A 21505-nucleotide genomic window follows, 5' to 3' on the forward strand; every position below is an offset into this window, starting at 1 on the left:
GAAGATTTTCCAGTATTTTTCACGGGCATCCATTACATTCTACGAAAACGTTTTCAAATTTTTTTTTTTATCAGTCTTCTACTTCTAAAATGATTCAGTCATGATGTATTCTTCATACTTAGCTCCATCTTGCTAGATTATTATGATCTTCATAATATTAGCGACTGTCTCAACTATTATGTATATCAATATACATATATATTCATTTTTTTTCCTTTGGTTATCCTGATATTTTCGAAAACATTCAACAAATATCTGTTCTTCACATTTCTCGCAATATATACATTTTGTTTCATTCTTTGCCCTATGGAGCTTTTCCAATGCTGGTCTTCCATCCATCAGATCTCTCATCCCTACCATTCATCCCTCCCCTCCATCATTATCACCCACTTACTACATTTGTGATTCCCTCGTCCATGTCTGTTATCCTTCACCTTCTCTCGAGTTTACTTGCGGTTCCCTATATAACACCTGGTCCCTCTGCCTCAGGCAAACATGTCAGACTGATAATTCGAGAGAAGTTTTCCATCCCTCCTCCTCCTCCTCCTCCTCCTGCCCCATCTCCCTCCTCTCTCCCCAAGGATGATTCAGTTGTTAATTATATTTGGCTTATCTTCCCACTATTCATCACAGCCCCTGGCTGACTTGCCCGCCACATCCATCATCGCACGCATCAACGTCGCCCTCACGACCTCATCATTATCATTATGCACATCATTATAGGCTCATTCTCCTCATCTTTACCCGTCATTATCCCCAGTCGGTTCTAACCACAAGTCGGTCTGGTGTCGGACCCTTCAAGGGAACCTAAAGAGCCTATCGTCTCATCCTCAAACTACCAATTACGCCTGCAAGGGCTGGTCCTCCGTTGGCACCGCGTCCACGACTGGCATCACCCACACCGGGGTGATGAACGCCTTCCTCATCACCCTCACACCATCCACAACACTCGAGTTGACCCCGCACACCCAGTCCTTTCTCACCTCATCACGAAACCGATCATTCCCAGCGTGGAAATAGGCTGATCAGTCGACTCCTTTGCGGCGGAAAGTACACCTAGAATCGTTCTACCGGGGTTGGAAGTGCCCTGTGTATCACAGTATTATCTACTAAGAGGTCTGCATTAACATGATTTATGAGGTGTGATGTTTGTTTGTGCTGGTGCATGTGTTCGAGGCGGCCAGACCGCAAGACTCAGCCACACTGGCGAAAAAGGACTTTGTAAACATGCGTCCCACAAGGCTGCTGGTCCTGGGGTTCCTTGGGCTCGTTATAATACCCGAGGGAAGAGGGGGGAGCGGAGGGAAGGGGGGGTCCAAGGGTGCAGGCATTGGGGGGTTAGGAGGAGGAGGAGGCCAGAACGAAAGGGAGGTAAGGGATGCGAGGGTGAGACGGTGAAGATAAAGACGAGAGAGAGAGAGAGAGAGAGAGAGAGAGAGAGAGAGAGAGAGAGAGAGAGAGAGAGAGAGAGAGAGATAACGGACAATATCTGGAGTACGTTTAATTTCGACAGGACTGTTAGGAAGTGAGATGGATGTGGCGCAGCAGAGAATAATCAAGGGTGTTGGGCTCTGGAACACAGAGATGATGGAAGATGGATGTCGAGGAAGGTTAAAAGCATCAGAAATACGAAACCATATGAACATAACAACCAAGGAATTCATTTTTACATGAAAAAAAAAAAACGTAAGTTCTATTCCTTTTCATCATCTACGAACAAAAATCGTACGACGTCAATGAGAAATGCGTCTGAGGAATCTGTCCCGCAGTCGAAGCCTGAGGAATGACCAGGGGATCTGCCTGGATCGCTGGAATTACCATGAAACTCTCGTTTATAAAAGCCCGACACTGACAGGGTTATCAGCATTGTATTGTAGCATTAATGTTTTGGCAGTTTAGATTCATGAATCTTCCGCACGCCCCACCAGACACTGAGCGCCTGATGAGAGAGCACTCAAGAGCCACCACTGGGTTATGACCGACGTATGGAGGCACGCAAGACTTGGGCCACAGTTGAACACCGAACATAGATAGAAGTTATCGGTCCCAAAGTATCCCCAAGCCACAGCTGTGGAGGATGCAGTTCACGGAGCGTCATTTATATGATATTCGAATCCAGGTCAGAAAGCTCCATGACCATCTAACACGCTTCAGCTTAGCCAACAATGTATCAATGTCTTACCATTATGAAAATATACTTCGTGAGCCTTTGGTGATCCTCACATCTTTCTATCTTACTCGTTTTCACATAGTAAATAAAGCTGAAAGAAACAGCTGACCGTATAACAAAGATGAATTCGTTCATTAGCCCAATGATGAGGGCTAGGATGAAGGTTAAAGTTTTTGTTCAGATATACATAAGAAAAAGTATTTCAGAGAGAGTATCGGTGAAAGGCACATATCTAGAGATGGTAGGTGGAGGCCAGTATTGAGCATACACTGGGTACGGAACATCGACACTGAAGCGTGACAGGTGGGCCCAAGTGGGGCACAGGGACACAAAAGGGTGTTGAAGAGGGAAAGTCGATCGGTACTTTGGAACACAAGATGTTCCTAAGTCTGAAAACTAAAGACAGTGTTCTTTCGTTCGAGGGCCAAATGAAAAGAAAGACTGAACTTGATTTTTTCTTCAGAAAGAATTAGGTTTTCGAAAACATTTCAGTGGAAAGAGTGGTTATATAGACAGAAAAGTTGTATCAAAGAAAGAGGGAGTTCGTTTACTGGAATAAAGTATTAAGGTTGAAACTCTGAGGAATATGTACGAGAGATAACATTTCAGGAGCATTGTGTGTACTCTATACAACAAGGTAGTAGGCAAGTGAACATCCCTGGTTATAGATAAAAGAGATTCACAACATGTGTGAAGTGCCGAGACCTGAGGTGACCGTCTGCAGACTGAGCCCATCTAGTTGTACTGTGATACATTATTAATGTCACATAACAAACCACACGCCGTAGCTCAACGGCCAGCAGCAGCTCGCCAGCTGCCATATCTAGTTTGAACATGTGTTCTGCACAAGCTGACTGTGTGCTGAAAGTGCATAGATATTCCAGTGCCCGATATTACATTTTGTTCCGTGGTAACCAACTGAGTAATGAATGGGCTCTCACAGCTTACAAGATTACACCAGACCGTTTAACATCATTTGCTGTATGAACGCGTAATGCAACATGCAACAGGAGGACCAGAAATTATAGAGACTCACTGTGGCCGCAACGGAGACATGTGTGACAGAGACATCTGTTGCCGCAGCTGTAACAGCAGCAGCAGCAGCAGCTTCAGAGGCAACGACATCAGCACACCACACGATCAGATGCAGCGGAATCATCGCTACCAAGAGAAGCATCATAGTACTGCGGCGTGGGGGAGTAACAGCTCGGGAAGCAGGAGCAGTCAGCAGCATTATGGATCACGGGGCAGCAGAGCGGCAGAAGCGGCAGTAGGTGAGGGAGGGGATCATACTGGTGAGGATATACCAGTATGGTTGCTGGTATTTGATGATGACAAACTAGGACGATGGGCGGAGTGAGTGGACTGCACCCATCACCAATAGAAACGTCAGCAACAGCAGAACTAACTAGGGTTAGTAAAGGAACCACACTGTGCGCTGTGGTGTTAGGGGAGAGACGTAGAGGGCATCGCTAGAGGGGGGAAAAAAAAACCCGGCATCATGGACGAGATGCAAGACAGAAGTAGCAGCGGGAGGAAAGGTGGTGATGGAGCAACTACAGCAGAAGCTGCAGGCTAATGGTGGAGATAACACACTGATGGGTTACACAGCAGGAAGTGGCCTGCTCCGGTATCTGTTCCTGTCCTCATCTCGCTTGACTATAGCCTTCATTTGATCTAACGAGGCTCGGGGGCCGACCCTGCAACCCATCTACTATTATGAAATGATAGTACGACAGATCGAAGAAATTTTGAAAGTCGATAGTATTCGCCAATGAACGACTCTCGTAGGTTTTATGAATGAAGAACTTTGAGTTGAGACAAGACAAGAAGGGCTGCTTCGCTTCAGGTGAAAAGCTGATGAAACTCCTGAAACAAAACTTCAGCTCTCAGACAGATGAACGGCGAGGACCACCACCACTAGAGCCAAAGACGATCTGAAAGAATCCATTTTCTGTTCTTGAGTTTCACGGATATTCCAAGTAACTAAAATGACGACTAAGTACATATGATGCTGAAGGAGGTGTGATGGCTTGGGAATGATACGGTGGCGTTCCCTGAAAGACACACACAGACACTTGAAATGAATCACAAATTGATCTCATATTCCTTGGTATGCCAATTTTCACGTGTTGTATATGTATTTTGATGACCAATGAACACATGGAGTTTGAGTACCCTAGACTGATTAGGGATGATAGATCGACGAGGCTATAGTGACTTCACAGATTCTATAGCTCAGGCTGCCATATACAGCCCTTAACTATCTCTGACACATGATCTACATTTCCTCGATTGATTGTCATCTGGATTTTTGTCAATTTCGTCCTTGCTGCGTGCCATCACGGGTTTCGGTAAGAGTATGTACTGTATGTTGATCTCAGGAAGTGTCTCCCTCCAGCCATCAATGCAGATGAAAACATTTCATGGAAATCCACCTAATGATCATTTGCCGACGTTGGGTCGACGCTTGCGCATCGAGTTCATCATCTAGGGTTCAGCATGGCCTGTTCTCAGATCCATTCCTATTTCTAGTACATCCTTAAACATATGACTCACTATATGGTCAACTATAACGAGTGGAATGCGTCCATCAAAGCTTCCATGGTCAGAGACGTGGACATCAATGAGGATTGCAGATCTTTCTGTTTTCAGCAGAACTCATAGTTGTGGCCTTTGAAGGGTTTGAACAAAGAGGGAAAGTCTGCAGAAGCAGAGACCTGGGGAGGTGTTGGATGACTCTGCCCGGTCTTGTCCGTGCATGTGGCATGGGAACCGAAATCTAGGAAAATACAGAGACCTTGATAATGTGGTTTACGGTAGTGGTAACTCGATTTGGAACTCCAAGCACAGTTTTGTCAGGCTAATATTGTGAATAACACATTTAGTAAGGCATTCGAGGCTACCTTTATCTGTCCAGAAGGAGAGAGACTGTGGTTCATGGTTTTTAAGTCACCAATATTCCCTGATTTGTCCTGCTATGTCCTACTGATGTCATGCACAGGTGACGTGATCAACCGATGAAGCTGATGTGATCGAGGGATGAAGGTCACATGACCACCGGATGAGGCTGACATGAGGCGTGTTGCAAGTCTGACCCGAGATTACTAAATCATGAAACTGTTCCTTGCAGGTTTCTCATGATCGTGGGATTAGATAGTGAGATAAGACAGATAGATAGATAAGTAAACATATTCTCAAGGAAGGAAACGATATGAGTAAAGACTTAACGGGAAGGTGACTAAAGTCCGGGGTAAAGAGTGGGCCAGGAAATAGAAAGAATGTCTCCCTGTTGACTCGGGAGGACTCGGTGAGTCTGCAACACAGGTCCTTAAAGACAGGCCTCCCTATCCTTCTCGTGACTCCCTGAACAACTAAAACACACACACACACACACACCTCAGTTGTTAGTTCTTCAGGAGCAGGAAGGTGAAAGGGTTTACTGTGGTACAGGAGAACAGTGTCATGAGTCAGATACAGTCATTAGGGCGGGAAATAGCATCAATGCTAATGCGGCAGTGAAGAGGAAGACGTTCAGTGTGGTGGTAATCAAGTGCTAAAATTATTTAGCCGAGGAAAGAGAGCGTTATGTTACAGTTGCAGCAGAAGCTCCCTAGGTAGCGAAGAAGGAGCGGGGAACTACAGCGATGAGAGCAAAAGTAAGACCATGACTGACAGTATAGCACTGAAGGTATACACAACTGTTGCAGCAGAGGAGTGAGGGTGAAGCAGCAGCAGCAGCAGCAGCAAGAGCGAGCCATGAGGCGTCTGGCCTCCTCAGCAGTACGTGAGGCAGCATCAGACAGCACAATCCTAGGCATGTGTTTGGTAAATCAGCTATTAACGGTGATCTTGTGGCTTGGAATTCGAGACAGTCAGGTTGAGTCACACGTGTTGTTTGCTCTGAGTTGTATGGCCAGGAATTACCTCTATTAACTAGTTGAAGCTTCCTTATCATGCAGGACTCATGGACTGCCTTCCATCTGTCTACACCAAAAGCCATTGCTTAGATATGCACGGTTAAGTTTTATTCTAATTAGGCACAGTGAGCTAATGTCACAAGCCTCATACATCTGTATTGCCTTTCGTAGAGTGGGTGATATGGCACGTGCAAAACACGCCCTAATCAAAGCCATCTCAGGTGATCTTATATTAGGGTGAGAGAGAGAGAGAGAGAGAGAGAGAGAGAGAGAGAGAGAGAGAGAGAGAGAGAGAACGCAGCAGCTACATCACGGCAGAGGGATGGTATGAGACAGGCGAAGCCTGAAGAAATAACGAGACAAAAGGTTTTGAGTTCTACTCTGACTGATAAAGAAGTGGAGAAAGAACCACTTTAGATATAAGAGCCAACTATCCACATTGGTTTAGTTTTTAGTTTAGTTTTAGAATATTAATTGTCTAGATATACAGAGAAAATGCATTTCAGTGAGGGTACGGGTGAAGGGCACATACATAAGGGTAGGTGGAGGCAAGTACAGATACTGTGGCATCTATACTGCACCTCAGTTCTTAGGAATCAAATTCTGTAATGTCGATTGAGTTGAGTTTCCAGTGCAGAGTATCAAGTTATGCCCCACATGCTTATATTATCGCAAGGTTGAACTGAGGTGTTTTGAAATTGCACTGAAGGAAACGAGTGACATTTAGAGAGGAATATAGGTAGACATTGTGTGTTAACACAGTCAAACCTAAATAGGTTGTTGGTTCCCTATTCTGCGATATTGCATAGGTCCGAACTAAGAGAGACGTGTTGAGTACGAGAAGGAGAATGAGTATCAAAATAAGGAAGGGTGGGAGGGGAAGATATTGAGCTGCGGGGTATACAGTAACGCTAACCACTACACCACAGAGGCCCGTGTGTCATTACCTATTTGTACTGCACGGAAAGAGAGAGTTTTGTGTGTGTGTGTGTGTGTGTGTGTGTGTGTGTGTGTGTGTGTGTGTGTGTGTGTGTATGTAAAGAAAGTTTTACACTGAAGAAGGTCTCTGCCTAAGCCATTACGTTTGGAAGATATAGCTCAATGTCTCTCAAGAAAGGCGAAATACAGTGGGATATTCATCCAGCGTGACAGACCAAGGGAAGAGAGGAGGAAAGTGAGTGTGGGAAAGACGCTGGAGTCAACGTTGCTCCTGACTCGCCACCAGAGTTCCATCTTACGCGAATACTTACGGAGAGCAAATGCCTGCTGGTACATACTAGCTCTGGGATAAGAAAACGTTCAGTAAGTTGTCCACATCATACATTAAGCCAAAACTAGAATATGCTTCACATGTCTGTTCACCGTACCTAAAGAAGCACAAAGAACTGATGAAGTCCAGAGGAGAGCAACCATCATGGTACCAGAATCAAGAGAGATGAGTTACAGGGAATGGCTTTGAATTTGCCCACGTTGGAAGAGAGGAGAGTGAGGGATGACTTGAACAAAACCTTTATGTTTTTATAACAAAGTGATAACGCAGACAATGAACAGTTCTTCGAGAGATGTAGGGAGAGAACAAGAAGACATAACATCATATTAACCCAACAAACTTATTGAGAAAGCTATGAGGAAGCGTTTATACAGTATACGAATGGAGGATGAATGGAACAGTATCCTGGAGACATGTTGACTGCAGTTGGTACACAGATACTGAAAAAGCTGTATATTCAAAAGATGGGGCCCCACGAGTGAAGCACTCCCACGCCACCAGGTTCAAATATGTAATCACAAAGCAATCATGGCACATTCATCGCTGTGACTAGTCCCAGTAACATCTTGTGTCATGCACTGTGATAACGACTCCATCATCGTCTCGTGTAAGTAACATCCGACTTATTCCTCAGAAGAATGAATTCCTTGTTATTCTTTCATCTCTCTCTCTCTCTCTCTCTCTCTCTCTCTCTCTCTCTCTCTCTCTCTCTCTCTCTCTCTCTCTCTCTCCTCTTGCCACACTGATCTTAAAAGAGTTTCATATCATTTCCTCAATCATCAACAGCCTCGGAGGGACCCAGCGGTCTGTTGGTGCTTGAATTCCTTTGTATTACCAATGATCACGTTCCATCGCCTCTCTGGTCACTGAAGCTTGCATTACGAAGCGGCCGCATTGACAGTATGCAAGAAGAATGACCCAGATTGATCTCTGTTGTCATTACCCAGACAAAGAAAGTTTCAAAACTCCTCAGATTTCAAAATTAAGGCCTTTAAACATCCTCAGATTTCAAAATCAAGGTTTTTTTTTAAAAAAAATCCTCAGGGTTCATAGCAAAGAAGGTCTTTAAATGTCCCCAGATTTCATAATTTAGAGAGTCCTTAAAAGTCCTCAGATGTGATAATGAAGAAGGCCTTTAAATATCCTCAGATTCCATGATTAAAGTCTTTAAAAGCCTTTAGGTTTTATATTCAAGAAAGTCTTCAAAAGTTCTCAGATTTCATGATGAAGTTCTTTAAAAGTCTTCAGTTTCATAATCAAAAGGGTCCCTTAAAAGTCATCAGAAAACCTTTAAACGTTCTTAGATTACGTAATTAAGAAAGCCTTTAAAAGTCCTCAGATTTCACGATCAAGAAAGTCTTTAAAAGTCCTTAGATTTCACGATCAAGAAAGCCTTTTACAAAAAAAAAAATCCTCAGAAATCGAAGACTAAACAAACAGGTCTTTGACACAGCTTTCACATATTAAGTTTCACATTGTCTCTGGGAGTCACTCATTATAATGATGGTAAAACGCCACCGAACGTTCCCAAACATCAGAATTCCACGTAGGGAACATGAGCGACCTGATAAGCCGGTATTGCCGATGTTTTTGCCGTGTTGCTATCATGTGTGGCGGGATTAATTAGCATGTGTCAAGTGGTTTGGTCTGTTGGTGGTGTGTCAGGCCGGCTCAGGTCACGACCCAACACACACCACAAATTCTTGGTTAATGAAGGTTAGTATCACTGTGATAAGGGGGGTAACCACGGCGCACAGCCATATACATTCATATGGTCGCGCACACACACACACACACACACACACACACACACACACACACGCACACACACACACACACACAGACACACACACACACACACACACACACACGCACACACACGCACACACACACACACACACACACAGACACACACACACACACACAAATTAACAGTCACACATAAACACAGGAGTGAAACATTCTCTTCCCGTAACACATACATAGTAATTACACACACATAATCATACAAGTTTTTATATATACTCACACAAGGGAACAGGCGTACAAAAAATATAGAAAAAACCCACAAAGTATATTGAAAAAGAAATACACAAGAGCACACGTACCCATGCACTTACTGGTTCTTTAGCTGGAGCAGATGAACAAGGCCGGTAATTAAATACCAAACACCCCTCATCCACGAGACAGCCTCACAAGCACTAACAGGACGACTCGTATGATTATTTTCAAAACCAGAGTAAGTGAGTATCCCCTGACGAAGGGCAAATAAACAGCTGTAGCCCCCTGGGAAGCCTCCCACGGGGGCGCCCAGCTGGCCGCCCCTCGCCCGTGCTGACCAATCAGTGCATGGCGTTAATTGCGGGTGTTTGGCTGGACACCAGCAGGAGGAGGGTAGCATGACTCATTAGCACCGTCATGCTTGCTCCTCTCCGTCGGCCTTGAGTCGCCGAGGCTTCGTACCACTCAAAGGTATTGCGTCAGCCAATCTTGATAGAGGTATTATCTGGGCCCTGGGCTGAATGGCGCGTACTGAGTGACAAGTCCTGGTGCATACACGCATGCATGTGACTCCGTCCCGCCCATCCTGGTGTTGTAGAGGACTGCGTTCTCGTTTTCAATGCCTTGCGCTATTTGCAGCATGGTAGCCTTACCCAACACAGAAAACCGACATTCAGTTCTTGCGGTTATCCGATAGATCGTCATCTGTCTTTCAAAACTTGCAGCTATAGGTCAGTACCCCTTACGACAGATGATCCCATGACATTAAGACTAAAGAAGACATTACCAGATGCAAGATAAAACCTGCACACAATGGAACACGTCCCGAGTTCTTGAGCGCCATCGCCCACAGGATGGGCAGGGGTGCGTTATGAATCCGCTGCTCTTGGGAGAGAAATGAAATCTTCGTGTCCGGGTTACCATAAGCCCCGTCTGGCAGTGGTGGACCGTACTGTGACACAGGTGGTCACAGTACACACCACCTGCGCATTACAAGGTGCTGCTCACTTCTACTCTCTCACAGAAAGGACGGACCCACAAATACAACTGAAATTCAAAGTTTCTGCACACACTGCCATCACGCGTGTGCGCACCCCTCGCGTTTGCTGGTCACATCATCAAAAGAAATATGACCATGTGTGATGAATTGACATATGTGTGTACATGCAGATGTGAATGACTGCCATAAAGGGCTAAAACCACAGGATATAAGACTGACATTTTTCACTGATACTTTCTTCATCAGTGATCATAAATGGATGTTTACTTGGTAATAAAAGCGTAAACTGAAGGGAAATTCAGACTGCACTAACTTCTCGTTTAACCAGAAGGATGAATAGTGCAGTCCATCATTATCAATCATCAGTATAGTCCCAGCTCTTTGCTATAATCAGTCTTGTCTTGCTCCAAAGCGTGAAAAAAAATATGGGAACTTAACTCGAAAAAAATGTCCGATATGAGTTACAGAATTTCTGGTTTATTAGAAACTATATAAGACAGTTTCATCTTCCAGTTGACGACTCTGTGGTAGGACTCAATGTCCCACACGACGGCTATGTCACTTTTATGTTCCTTAAGTTCTCATGGAAGAGACGTACATCGTGATGGTGAGGATAGCAGTGGGTGGAGGAGGAGGACGAGGATGAGGCAAGAAATGGGGGAGATCAAAATCCAGTATCATGTAGGAAAGAAATTAAGATTAGACAAGGGATAAGAAAGTAGGAGAGGAGTGGGTGAAGAGGAGGAAAATGAAACAGAGAAAGTAGGAGAGAGGGAGACAACTGAGAGGGTATTTGAAAGGGATGGAAAGAGGACTATAGAGAGTGAGGGGGCTGGGAGAGGGGGAAACAGAGAAGGAGAAATGATGAGGGAGGCATGGGACATGGGCCGAGTGACCTAGAAAGAATTTGCTTCCCCCTAAAGTTGTCTACCCACTGACCCCCAGTGATGGGAAAGGAACTTACATTATGTCAGAAGGGAAAAGAACTTACATTATGCCAGAAGGGAGAGGTATGTCAAGTCTCTTCCCCGTAAATTCATTTTACAAGTCTCAGCCAGTGAGTGGGTCACTGTGTTAGTCAGGCAACATGGGCGAAAACAACAAAATTTCAACTGACATGGAATATATATAGAAGGAGACCAGAGTAACATATGTCTCTGAAATTGTCATATATGAAATCGTACGATAATGGCTGGTGTTACCGGGCTCTGCTTACTTGAGGTTACACCACAGATGAAACGTCATCCTTGGTAAGGCTGTAACATTGGGAGTTACAATCCTTGTCTCAGAACTTCTCATCTTAAAAGGAGTCACCATTTACCTGCTACTGAAATAGCGCAGTTAGAGCTGCAGGAGCCCTTAGAAGTAATATCAAGACACTCTTTCATAGAAAATGGTCCAAGGGTAATCATATATAAAATCATGTAATCATACTGGCTTATTAAACACGATAAAAATACAACGAACATTGGCACATTAAAAGCTATCTTAGGTCTCGGCCATCTTGGTCACCATAGTGCAGAAACCAACATGAAGACTTAAAATTAGTACAGAACTGTCTAGCGAACATGGTGTAGATACACACCACTCCAGTATTACTGGGTCAATATGGTGTATGTACGTAATTCATTTTCAACTAGTTTTGCTCGGTGGAGGAGGAAAAAAAAAAAGTAATTGCATTCAGGCCAGCTCAGGTCTGGCGTCGTGTCATTAGCTCGGCATGTTTATGATTAGCTGACAATTTAAAGTCAATTAAGTGGAACGCTTCTCGCCCAGCATGACCCTGCCCCACCACTGACACCCCTAACCTCAGCTCGCTCCTCAGCACACACACACACACGACGCCTCAGACTTTTTAGCACTTGAAAGGCTTTTCCATGTTGGTACATTTTAGATCTGCTCTGCCTTCTTCCCTTGACGATATGTGAGGGAAAACCATCAGTGACAACCAGTAATGCATTACTCAATACACGCAGGCGGGTGAAACACTGCGCTTTCGCCTTCGCCGTGGGCAACCCTCGTTTCTTTGACTATATTCCACAGAAGCAAAACCAAGAACGGGGCGTCGCAAGACAAGGGCCAAGGCTCGACAGGAACACTTGACGAAGCTGATAACATAACACATACCATATTACTCACTGATAAACCATGAACGGAATGTACACGAATTAACCTTACAAATTTAGCAATATTTCCATTGAATTTTCGATGATGATCTATTCGACATCCTTAGTTTTCATAGGCTAAGGTATGTAACGTGTGCCCACCAGCGTGTGAACTGTCCGTGGAAGCGTTCACAGACCAGTAGTAACACCCTGGCATCTTGATCTGTTCTTTGGCGTCATGCGCAAGAATCTCTGGAGTGTTGCTTTGCATTCATCCCGGCAGCTCAGACCCGCGGTTCATGACCCCCGCTCGAGCATCACCTTTTCCATTCATCTTGGCTTCCCCCTGATGCGCGACACTTGGCGTCGTGGTCATTGACCCCTTCACCATCACCTCACTCTTCCCTAAACTGCTTTTGATTCATGCACTCAATGCATCTAGGTTGTCCGCCTTGAATTCTCTTTGCCGCCATATCTTTACGACCTCGGGTGATTAGGAGATATGACTTTTTTTATCGAGTATATTGCCTTTATGGACACTGTCTGCTCATTTATCTCCAAAGCAACCACGTAACTCACGGTATAATTAGTGTGGATGGGGAAGTCTTGACACCAGTGTTGCTACCAGATCCTTGTCCCTTAAATCAGGCAGAGTGGCAAGGCATTTTGGTCACTTAAATGATTACAGAGGAAGCAATTACCAATTTCACGCTTAATGTAATGGAAACAGAACCTGTCAACGCCTGTAACGCACGTGAGTGGAGGCAGATGCTGTGCACAAGGCAGGCGTGAATAACCCAGTGAGAAGCATAGCTGTGTAGGCAGATACGAGATGTCCGGTTAATCTATCCTCGGTGAATTATGTTCGTGATACGCATATAAACATTCTAATGAACTGTGCAACATAAACTGATAACCCTGGTGCAGTAGGACCCTCCTTCAGGCTCGGGGGAGACAGCTTCGTCTCCCATACGAAGGAAACTACGGTCAAGGACAGGCTGACAGGATGTACATGAATGAAATGCCCTTCGTAAAAGAGTATCCGCAAAGGAAAGCATTCCATGAACATAACGAACACAAACCCGACGAAGCTGATGGAGCAGAAACAATCCTAGGGGAGTGTTGAGACGCGCAGGACCTTACGACAGGCTAAGAAGCTACCAACAAACAAGAACTGAGATGGAGAGACGTAGAGAAAATATAGTACAAGAACCAACTGCAACGGGTGCATCTGTCTGCATCTAACTTTTATGTTACGAGGAAAAACTTTGGGTATTGATGGATACTCACAACTGACTACATAATGTGATGACCAGGCAGACTCTTTGTTACTGGTAAACAGATTCTTATTAACTTGAAGTATGTTTACCTGGTAAGTCCTCATTTTTTTCATACAAGTTTAAGAAATTCGATGCACATAGCCTCTTATCTCTGAACTCATTATGATTATCTTTTCCAGAGTCTTACACAGATACTGATTAGGAGTACACTGCAATAAATAAAAAATACACACACGCACACACACACACACACATACACACACACACACACACACATATACATATATATATATATATATATATATATATATATATATATATATATATATATATATAAGATTATATCATATGAATTTCTCCTTCCTAGAACATCCCTTGGTTAAAATATCATGAGAATGTTGTTTCCGTACATCCTTTCCCACAAGATTTCATCAACTATGTATTAAACGTCACCTTTGGAATACATCTTCGTCCCCGCACACATTGGTACAGTCCTCATCAGTCTTTACTTATCATACATTCAGGCTTATTTCTAGTTCTCCTAGCGAGTCGGTTACGAAGATCAAAATGCAATGATCTCAGGGCCAAGCCCCGTGCCACACCACTGTTTGTGTGTGTGTGTGTGTGTGTGTGTGTGTGTGTGTGTGTGTGTGTGTGTGTGTGAATGTGCGTTTAGTGACCACTGTTGGCCCTGGTGTATGTGCCATGACTGCTGGCCAGCACTCTTACCCCTGCCACGTAATATGACCCCAGATGTGTGTGTGTGTGTGTGTGTGTGTGTGTGTGTGTGTGTGTGTGTGTGTGTGTGTGTGTGTGTGTGTGTGTGTGTTTTAAGGAAAGAGCTCTACACTCGTGTTGCTCCATTTCTTAACCTTGTATATATGGACTATGCCTTTACTCCTATGTATGTATGCACACACACACACACACCCACGCCTGAATCGGGTACTCATTAATCGACCAGAGAATAAACACCTGGGTCGGGTGTAGGCCCACTACCATACCCAGGATTCGAACCCATACGAGTCTAATCCCGGGCTGGCCCAAGGTGACTCATGGTCAGTAACGTTAGTATGCGTCATAAACCATGGAGTATGTCATGCAATCCTTGGTAAGTACTGTGACCTTTGATGTACATACCTACCATAACCCTCTGGCATGAGTAGTATGTATTGTTAAGTACATCACATCTCCCACTGTTGCACTGTGGTCCCCACGTCGGTACAGTGACGTCTTCATGCATGTGTTGCGACATCCCCAGGCATGACCCACGGCAAGCATCGTGAATGTAAGAGCGTGTACCGCGCTCCTGGCCAGAGTACCGCTCCCCTGAGGTATATCAGTCAACCCTCTCCGCCCCCTGACCTCCGGGTATGTGTGTGACCCCGCGATGTGTGAGTAGAGTGATCCTGTTTCTGACCCGTGAGCACCAATGTGGTGTACAGTGTGAGGCCTGGTGTATTCTTAACGAGTCTGTACCATTTATACCATGACTGCTGTGTGTGTGTGTGTGTGTGTGTGTGTGTGTGTGTGTGTGTGTGTGTGTGTGTGTGTGTGTGTGTGTGTGTGTGTGTGTGTGTGTGTGTGTGTGTGTCTCCCTGGTTTGTGTACAGTGATCTCTGCTGTGTAGCAACAATCCCCAATAGCAATGGGCAGTTCTCACAACCTCGTACCGCCGCCTCGTTCAACCTCTTAATGGTCATCAGGGAAGACTCCTGGTGGAGCGGATAGCAATGCTGACCATGACGCATTCACGGGACGCCCGTGGCTGAACACATGGGCTCGAATTCTGGCAGCGGCAGTCAGTCTACAGTCAACCCAGCTGTTCCACCATCCACTAGTGGCTACCTGGCCTGGCTTAGGATAATGGGATGGTCTTGATTGGGGCATTCAGATGCCCTTGCCGTCTCAGATAACATCAGAAAAAAGTATCAGATCCTCCATCCATGTGTCACCAAGAACATCATGACGCGTGAGGTCGTCCAGCTTATAGATATGACGAGTCTATCACGCCAGAAGGAGGACACAGAACACACGTTGCGTATTATAAGTTACACGAACGATAGGTTCAGTTACAAGCCGCGTTTGTGACGATGGACTTTTAGTGTTTTGCCTTAGAGGCATTAAAACGTCCGTGTTGTTTCTACTGCCAAGATCCTGTTACAGAAATAAAACGTTTGTGTGGTGGCAGTCATCAGGTAACAACGCTGGAGGATTCCTTAAAATCGTCTGCTTAAGTTTCCATAATTTTCATTGCCAGGAAAGTAAGGGAAACTAATGAACAAAATACCAGAAAATGAAATTGAAAAAATAAGCAAATGCGAACCAAATTGTGTGACTTGGAAGATACCATTTATGGAGGTGAAGTGTCTCTTAAATATGATGACACGGATGGTCCAAAAGGTCAGCGATTTTCAGGCCAGTTAAAGTAACATATCACCATTCACGCCCGTTATCTCTAATAACCCAAAGCGTGTTATAGTGCAACACTGTAGGTGACACCTGTGGTCACATCTGGTGACCGAGAGCTATTAAATTTTATTGGTACACTTGTGTATGTGCATATGCGTCCAAGTGTAGTAATTATAGTAATAATGATGAACGGTCCATTGAATCAAACGCGGTCAAATTTGGAAGTGAAATGTATACACTAGATACACTAAAAAAAAAGTCTTTCCACATATACAAGTTAGATATTATAAGACAGTTTACAGACATTGGGAGGGGGGTGTTCTTGTAGCAGTCTGTGCGAGTTGGTATGGGCTCGATGCAGTTGTGGTGCTGAACAGCAACTTGGGGTAGAGGGATCTTATTAAGCAAGAGATGATGATGACGGTAATGGTATGTTGTGTGTGTGTGTGTGTGTGTGTGTGTGTGTGTGTGTGTGTGTGTGTGTGTGTAATTACCTATCTATGATCAAAATAAATCATCTGTTCGTACTGTACGTAGAGACAGTTTTACACTCGTGTGGCCCCAGCTCTTGAATAGTCTAAACTATCACACAACTTCGTACATGTCTCTATGTCGTCTGCATCAACCATGTATTCGATCCTTTCATTCCATTCATCCACCACTCTTATACCATAGAAAACTTCCCCTCATCTTTATTTTACTTTTTTTCTTGCTTAATTTCATGTTATGTCCCTTGGTTGTTCTATTCCTGCATCCCCCGGGAAAAAACTGTCTAACGTCCACTTCATCGATCTATTGTAGAAATTTAAGGTTGTAACCAGATCACCCCTCAGCCTTCTCTCTTCCAAGCTGGGTAAAAATAAAGTTTCCAGCCTTTCCCTGTAACTCAGCTTTCTTGATTTCATTGCTGTTTTTGTTGCTCTCCTCTGGACCTTCTCAATTACTTATTTGTGCATCTTTAGGCCTGGTGACCAAACCTGAAAAGCGTATTCTGATTTTGGCGTTATGTTTCATGTGAACTGCTTGTTTCGTAATCCTTATGCGTACGCTTCAATGGTAGTCTAATATTTGCTAGAAGACAGCTGGTCTTCTTAATTTTTCTCCCAAAAGGTGGGACTCTGGCGACAAGTTAGAGACAATGTCAACTCCCAAGTCTTTCTTACCCATGGATTTCTGCAGGTTATACCGTGCATATCTTGCACTGTGACCCATCGTCATCACTTTACATTTACTCGAATTGAACTTCATCTACCAAGTCTCAGACTAACTCTGGAGTCTGTCAAGGTCCCCTTTTAAGCTGATGGAATCCTCCTCGCTTTTTACTTCTCTCATGATCCTTAAAAAAAAGGCATCATCTGCAAAACATATTGGAGTCCATACCTTCAGGCAGAGCCCAGTGGCGCATCACTGGTGACTTCGCTTCATCTGGAGAGGCTATTCTGACATGTGTCTTCTGTTCCCCTCCGTTCAGAGACTCTTCAGTCCACCGAAGGAGTTTCCTCTCTACTCGTGTCTGGGGATCCTGCTTCTTAATCATCCTCCCATGTGGTAAAGTATGAAATATTTTCTAGTAGACCAGACATAAACAATCTACCCAACTTTACCTTCTGTCTAAGACAAGGCTTACTCCCATATAGATATCCAACTGGTTTATTATACATGACTTCCATTCCTTAAAACTGTGCGGCATTTCACTAAGTAATTTCTCCTCAAGAGAAAGTCATCCATTTGCTTTCCAATTAATTACCTTTCTCAGATCGTTACAGACCACACTCGTCAGGGTTACCGATCTCCAGTCCAGCACCTGTACTGAGTCTCCTTTCTTCTATACTGGTATGACGTCCGCCCGTTTGCAGTTCCCTCGACACTTTGGCTTTCTTCAGGCACATCTTGAACAGCATAAATCATTTTAAATTCAGCTTCGCCTGGGCTCCTCAAATACAATGTTCCAGGTCTATATGCCAATGGACCAGCTCCACTACACGATGAACGAGAGCTGACGTTGTAAGCAAAAGCTGCCTCCCACACTCGGCCTCGAACCAGAACAGATAAGCGATGGCTGATAAAGCTCCTACTTGAAATCTACTGAAGTCTAACGCCAGAATTAAGTGTTTCGGCATCACACGCCCATGCTTACGAGGTGGTGTTGTTTCCATACATGCACACAAACACATCGCTGCAGCGGTCAGCTGTTATATCAAACAATATATACAACATATACAAGTGAACAGCTCATGTTTGGGCAGCAGCACATAACAACCCTTCATTGTCCAACAGACGTCCTCATCATCACTACGTACAGCTTGGTTTTTCTCCTTACGTCAAGAACTTTTTAGCATGTTTCTCATTCCTTTATTTCCGTTTCGCATCTCCCAGTCACAACATGTCCCCCTCATGCGTACACCTCCTTTACCGAAATGTATTTGTTTGCTGGCATGTCAGTGGCTGCGGTCATGGATGGGGTTTTCTTGCTTTAGATAAAGAATGAAAAGGAGAGAAGTCAGAAAAACGGAGGTCATCCGAATGGTTCAGGAAGGACATGATGAGAGAGAAAGTAAAGTGTAAAAGACAGGTATACGAACAATCATGGAGCTCCAAACACAAGGTAGAGAGCTCAGTGTGTCCAGCCTTGGTGGAGCGGTTAGCGATGCTGACGATAGTTCACGTAAAGGGCCCGACTGTGGTGTGAATCCCCGACTGGGGTTTGAATCCTAGTCTAGGCATTTGGCCCACAGTCATCCTAGCTCTTCCTCCTCCTTTATGACTGATCGCGAATCCTAGTCTAGGCATTTGGCCCGCAGCCAACCTAGCTGTTCATCTTCCTTTATGGCTGATCGATAAATGAGTACCTGGATTAGGCTGGGGTATAAATTTACTTATCTAGAATTACTAGAGTCCCAGTGATACCCAGAATTCCTTTCTGGAAGCTCCTGCGGCCCAAGGCAGCGCTACTTCCAATAACTGGGAAATGTGGACTCCTTTGGAGTAACATGTTCTTTGACGAGACTGTACTTCTAATGATACAGCCCCACTGGAGGAAACTTTTCAACCGTGGCGTAAAATTTTGTAGGGGGGAGTCTGGTAACACCGGCTGATGGCGCGGTAAGAGAGTGTACAAGCCTGTGTGGTTGTGTTGGTATTGGAAACTCTGTCAACTGTTTACACGTAATGAGGGGGATTTCCTCCGTGAAGCATGCAGTGCACTGCAGAGTTAAAGAAAATTATCTGAACTCCTACTGAAGTGCGATTACCCCTTCATAAAATTATCATAGACTAGTATGATCGTCATAATATATATATATATATATATATATATATATATATATATATATATATATATATATATATATATATATATAATATTCGTCATGATTAAGACATCTATTTGCCCGTGTCGTCTCAGCTAATATAAAACAATATATGGATCATATATGGATAAGATGTTAAGTTCAGCCACGTAGCTTTTAATGAGACAGAAGTACGAGCAAGCGACCTTGTCAGGAAGGGTGTACCATGGGTCTGAGCATCAGTTTAACACCTGTAAAGCGAGACAGCTTCATGCTTGCCTCACCACTGGGTCGAGCAGAGAACCTCCCACACACACCATGATATCATCGTGTCCTTCAGTGATAGTTAGATCCTCCGCAGTAAACACTTCAATCTAAAATGAATCTTGCTTTTTCCTCTATAATCTAAATACTACATAATTCTTATAATTTTCTTACTTCTTTTTCATTTTAGCTTCACATCAATTTTCAACGGTTATTACTGTAATTAACTCGCCTCCACTTCCTTCCAGACATGATCCTCCTCACTACACTACCAGCGGAGACATTTATCCTACAATGACACCTACCTGTCCGGCTGGACCTGAGCTGCGTCACAAATACAGACTGAATTAGCTCGTCGGTAAATGTACAGAAGTGGTCAAAATACTAAATCAATTCCTTCGTACGGACAGACGCCAGCGAAGCAGTACATCAAGATGTCATGTGCTGGTGTCAGGGATAAGCATCGGCAGGTGGAGGTCCAATTACAGTGGACAGGAGACCATGTAGAACCCCGCGACGGGTGTCATGTGTCTGCTGATGATGAGGGCTCCAGCCACCACTACATAGCGGCTCCAGAGGGTGGAGGCGGGGTCGTCGGCGATGGTGCACGGTGGCTGCGGTAGCGAAAGCCGGGACCCCTTCCTCTCACACACACACACACACACACACACACACACACAGAGTCTCTGTACTTCTACACGATAAATGTGTTCGACTTCATCATATCTGTACTGAATCATTAAGGCCCCTCAGCCCACATCTGTAACTAGCCTCACATTATAACGTTCCACCGACCGTATATCTGCGCTGGTCCAGCCAGTAATATATGCTACGCCCTTGCCTATGGTATGTGGTGATGTGAATGAGCTGTTAAAGTGGGGTTTGCTATCATGCCATAAATTTGCTAAAAATTCCAATATATAATTTAGCTGATCCTATGAGGCTCCCATCGCTGTAACTTGCCTCATAGACTACGTCAGTATATATGGGTACTGACCCTTACAGTTAACGTAGGTAGATGTAAATCACTAACCTGTTAGAGTCTGCCTCTCGTCTATACCCTAAATTTTCCGGGCTCTAATGTATATGTATTAAACCCATGAGGCTCTCACTGACCCACCTCTATAACTTACCCCATATACTACGCTGTCCAGCATATGGATCTTAACTCAACCTGTGACGTATGCCAGGTTCTTACAGTTACTAGATGAGATGGTATGAATCAAGATGTTCATCAACCAAACAACTCTCTCTCTCTCTCTCTCTCTCTCTCTCTCTCTCTCTCTCTCTCTCTCTCTCTCTCTCTCTCTGTATACACGTAGGTACAACGGTAGTTTCTCAATAATAAATAAATACAACTTCAAAATCAAGTATGACTGCAAGCCTAATCTTATCCACCCAATCCGTTTTCTGTCTTCTCTGCGTCCGTGTTACGTGACCCCATTTTCCGACACCCATCTGTGATTTCCAGATCCCCAAAGCAGACATCAGACCGAGGAGTCGAGTCTCCAATTAACTAAGACGCATTTCTGTCCAAGGATTTTCATGTCACGGGACAGACGCCACAGTCTTACCATACAGCCGCTGGTCTGGAGGTGACGCCGACGTTACAGGACTGTCTGTGTAGGGAAGTCTCAATCGCTCTATGAACGTTGCATCTTGGCTGAGGAAAACATACCGATGACCAGGACGTTACCTGGCCTGGTGCCTGGGTACTTTCAAACCTCTCCTGAAGGGCAGGCAGACCCAATGGATACTCTCATTCATAGTAACCTGAGTGGAAATCAAACAGTTTC

The sequence above is a fragment of the Panulirus ornatus genome, chromosome 37, assembly GCF_036320965.1.
Source record: "Panulirus ornatus isolate Po-2019 chromosome 37, ASM3632096v1, whole genome shotgun sequence".
Lineage (NCBI taxonomy): Eukaryota > Metazoa > Arthropoda > Malacostraca > Decapoda > Palinuridae > Panulirus > Panulirus ornatus.